Source organism: Triticum dicoccoides, chromosome 7B (assembly GCF_002162155.2).
Source record: "Triticum dicoccoides isolate Atlit2015 ecotype Zavitan chromosome 7B, WEW_v2.0, whole genome shotgun sequence".
Classification (NCBI taxonomy): domain Eukaryota; kingdom Viridiplantae; phylum Streptophyta; class Magnoliopsida; order Poales; family Poaceae; genus Triticum; species Triticum dicoccoides.
The window spans coordinates 335598073-335602371 of record NC_041393.1 but is presented as its reverse complement, the minus strand read 5'-3'; positions in this window follow the sequence as shown (position 1 = coordinate 335602371).

The following is a 4299-nucleotide window of genomic DNA, read 5'->3' as shown; positions in this document are numbered from 1 at the left end:
TGACTTTTTTATTGAAACTAAAAGTGCAAAACATTATCCTAATAACAGCAAGCAAATACTAACAAAAGAAAATGACGCTCCAAGCAAAACACATATCATGTGGTGAATAAAAATATAGCTCCAAGTAAAGTTACCGATGAATGAATACGAAAGAGGGGATGCCTTCTGGGGCATCCCCAAGCTTAGGCTCTTGGTTGTCCTTGAATATCTTGGGGTGACATGGGCATCCCCAAGCTTAGGATCTTGCCACTCCTTATTCCGTTGTCCATCGAATCTTTACCCAAAACTTGAAAACTCCACAACACAAAACTCAACAGAAAACTCGTAAGCTCCGTTAGTATAAGAAAATAAAACAACCACTTAGGCACTGTAATGAACTCATTCTAAATTCAAATTGGTGTAATATCTACTGTACTTAAACTTATGTATGGTTCATACCCTCCGATACTACTCATAGATTCATCAAAATAAGCAAACAACACATAGAAAACAGAATATGTCAAAAACAGAACAGTCTGTAGTAATCTGTATCAAACGTATACTTCTGGAACTCCAAAAATCCTACTAAATTAGGAAGTCCTAAGAAATTCGTCTAAAAATCCAGATCAAAAATAATCAGATCGATAGCACGTTTCTGTGAATTAATAAAACTAATTTACTGGGTGCAAAAGTTTCTGATTTTCAGCAGGATCAACACAACTATCACCGTAAGCCATCCTAAAGGTCTTACTTGGCACTTTATTGAGACAAAAGCTATAAAACATGATTACTACAGTATAATAATCATGTGAACACACAAAAATAGTAAGGATAAGTATTGGGTTGTCTCCCAACAAGCGCTTTTCTTTAATGCCTTTCTAGCTAGGCATGATGATGACAATGATGCTCACATAAAAGATAAGAATTGAAACATAACGGGAGCATCATGAAGCATATGACTAGCACATTTAAGTCTAACCCACTTCCTATGCATAGGGATTTTGTGAGCAAACAACTTATGGGAACAATAATCAACAAGCATAGGAAGGTAACACAAGCATAGCTTCAAGAATTTAAGCACATAGAGAGGAAACTTGATATTATTGCAATTCCTACAAGCATATATTCCTCCCTCATAATAATTTTCAGTAGCATAATGAATGAATGCAACAATATAACCAGCACCTAAAGCATTCTTTTCATGATCTACAAGCATAGAATTTTTATTACTCTCCACATAAGCAAAATTCTTCTCATGAATAATAGTGGGAGTATCATAAGAGACTTGAACACTAAAAATTGTTTCCACATTAAAATAGTAATGTTCAGAAAAAGGGTAATCATAATCATGACAAGATTTGTAAATATAATCATCACTACTTTTTATAGCATAAGTTTCATCACAATAATCATCATAAGTAGCAACTTCGTTCTCATCATAATCGATTGAAACCTCTCCCAAGATAGTGGAATCACTAAATAAAGTTGACACTCTTCCAAATCCACTTTCATAAATATTATAAGATTCAACATCCTCCAATATTGTGGGATCACTACTTCCTAAAGTTGACACTCTTCCAAACCCACTTTCATAAATATAATCATCATAGGTAGAAGGCATGCTATCATCATAACTACTTTGCATATCAAAACTTGAGAGGCTAAAAATATCATCATTATTAAACATAGCATCCCCAAGCTTGGGACAATCATTAATTCCAGCAAATATATTCTCAAATATTTCATACTCATTAAACATAGCTTCCCCAAGCTTGGGCCCTTTCATATCATAAGCATAATTACTCTCATCATTAAAAATATTGATAGCACCAACGGTATAGCAATTATCATCATCACAAGTAGTAGTAGTAGTAGTAGCAACATCATTTGGGAGGGATACCTTTTTACCTTTGTTGCTCCTTCTTTTCTTTTTCTTCTTCACATTATGTGTAGGTTCAACCTTCCTCTTTGAGCTCCTTATTGATGAGATTGGTTGAATAGAAAGCTCCTCCTCGTTACCTGATTCATCATAAGAAATAATAGGAGGAGATTGGGAAGCCTCTTCCCTTTTATTAGTATTCTCATCATCTTCCATTTTCTTTCTTTTCTTTAGGTAATTGGCAATATAAGGATTTTCAATGCAATTCACTGCACAATACATATAAATCTTCTCTAGATCAAAATCAAGAAATCTATCAAGATTAAAATTTGGAATACCCTCAGTTATACATTTTATTTCTTCATAACCCAAAAGAAGGCTAAGCTCTTTACGATGCTCAAGGGTAATAAAATTATCACAATATTTGGACACGACTTGATCATGAAACAAATAGCATTGGAGCTTTAAATGACCATGTTCATTGCAAAGTTCACAAGGAGCGCGAAAAATATTGAATCTTTCAGCACATTCATCTAGCTCTTCTTGCAACAATTTGGTTTCTAAGTACTTATGCCTCTTGCAATAAATATCTTCTCTATTTGGTGTGTTCATGCAAATGTGCACTCCACAAAAGTTGACATGCTCATAAGAGATATTTTCATCATAACTAGTGCAATCATCATTAGCATCATGGATATTCAAAGAATTCGTACTAACAACATTGCAATCATGCTCATCATTCAAAGATTTAGTGGCAAACAATTTAGAGATTTCTTCTTCTAGCACTCAAGCACAATTATCCTTTCCATCATACTCACGAAAGATATTAAAAAGGTGAAGCGTATGAGACAAACATAACTCCATTTTTTTGTAATTTTCTTTTATAAACTAGACTAGTGCTAAAACAAGAAACAAAAAGATTCGATTGCAAGATCTAAAGATATACCTTCAAGTGCTAACCTCCCCGGCAACGGCGCCAGAAAAGAGCTTGATGTCTACTACACAACCTTCTTCTTGTAGACGTTGTTGGGCCTGCAAGTGCACAGGGTTTGTAGGACAGTAGAAAATTTCCCTCAAGTGGATGACCTAAGGTTTATCAATCTGTAGGAGGCGTAGGATGAAGATGGTCTCTCTCAAGCAACCCTGGAACCAAATAACAAAGAGTCTCTTGTGTCCCCAACACACCTAATACAATGGTAAATTGTATAGGCGCACTAGTTCGAGGAAGAGATGGTGATACAAGTGCAAAATAGATAGTAGATATAGGTTTTTGTAATCTGAAATAATAAAAACAGCAAGGTAACTAATGATAAAAGTGAGCGTAAACGGTATTGCAATGATAGGAAACAAGGCCTAGGGTTCATACTTTCACTAGTGCAAGTTCTCTCAACAATAATAACATAGATAGATAATATAACAAGCCCTCAACATGCAACAAAGAGTCACTCCAAAGCCACTAATAGCGGAGAACAAACGTAGAGATTATGGTAGGGTACGAAACCACCTCAAAGTTATTCTTTCGGATCAATCTATAAAAGAGTTCGTACTAGAATAACACCTTAAGACACAAATCAACCAAAACCCTAATGTCACCTAGATACTCCATTGTCACCTCAAGTATCCGTGGGCATGATTATACGATATGCGTCACACAATCTCAAATTCATCCAACCAACATAAAAGTACTTCAAAGAGTGCCCCAAAGTTTCTACCGGAGAGTCAAGAACGTGTGCCAACCCCTATGCATAGGTTCCCAATGTCACGAAACCCGCAAGTTGATCACCAAAACATACATCAAGTGGCACATGATATCCCATTGTCACCACAGATAATCACGGCAAGACATACATCAAGTGTTCTCATAAAAACTCAATCCGATAAGATAACTTCAAAGGGGAAACTCAATTCATCACAAGAGAGTAGAGGGGGAGAAACATCATAAGATCCAACTACAATAGCAAAGCTCGGGATACATCAAGATCGTGCCATAGAGGAACACGAGAGAGAACACGAGAAAGAGATCAAACACATAGCTACTGGTACATACCCTCAGCCCCGAGGGTGAACTACTCCCTCCTCGTCATGGATAGCGCCGGGATGATGAAGATGGCCACCGGTGATGGGATCCCCCTCCGGCAGGGCGTCGGAACGGGCTTCCGAGAGGTTTTTGGTGGCTACAGAGGCTCGCGGCGGTGGAACTCCCGATCTATCTTCTGTTCTGGCAGTTTTAGGGTACGTAGGTATATATGGGTGCAAGCTGTACGTCGTTGGACCTCCAGGGTGCTCACGAGGCAGGGGGCGCGCCCAGGGGGGTGGGCGCGCCCCCCACCCTTGCGGGCAGCCCGGGACTCCCCTGACGTGCACTCCAAGTCTATGAGGTTGCTTTCCTTCCAAAAATAACTTATCCAGTTGATTTCGTTCCGTTTTGACTCCGTCTGATA